This window comes from Octodon degus, unplaced genomic scaffold (genome assembly GCF_000260255.1).
Source record: "Octodon degus isolate 3935 unplaced genomic scaffold, OctDeg1.0 scaffold00020, whole genome shotgun sequence".
Taxonomy (NCBI): domain Eukaryota; kingdom Metazoa; phylum Chordata; class Mammalia; order Rodentia; family Octodontidae; genus Octodon; species Octodon degus.
In genome coordinates, this window is record NW_004524596.1 from 23,248,332 (window position 1) to 23,248,800 (window position 469).

Sequence of the window (469 nt, forward strand, 5' to 3'; positions counted from 1 at the left end):
AAAAGAAAGCACACAACTGCAGATGGAAGCATGAAACATGGCCCTTTAGAACTTTTACTTCAAAATTTAAAACTCAAGTAGATCTCTAACAAGGCAAAACAAATCTTCTCTTGGAAAGTCAACTACAAAACAATCAATAGCTTTTGGTAATGAAGCAAGTTGGCCAAAACTTATTTCTAACAAGGCAGAACAAATCTTCTCTTGGAAAGTCAACTACAAAACAATCAATGGCCTTTGGTAATGAAGCAAATTGGCCAAAACTTGTACAGAAAAAAAATTCAATCAAAACAGAGACAGTGTAGTATGTAAAAGAACCTAATAAGTGATACACTTAATATAACAGATAAAGATGCAAACAATATCAGTACTAGAACTGTATTTAAAAAGGCTCATGAAATAAAGGAAGTTTCTAGGCTATACATTCTTACTTCTCCAATTAATAAAAAAGAGAGGCCGGGGAGATGGCTCA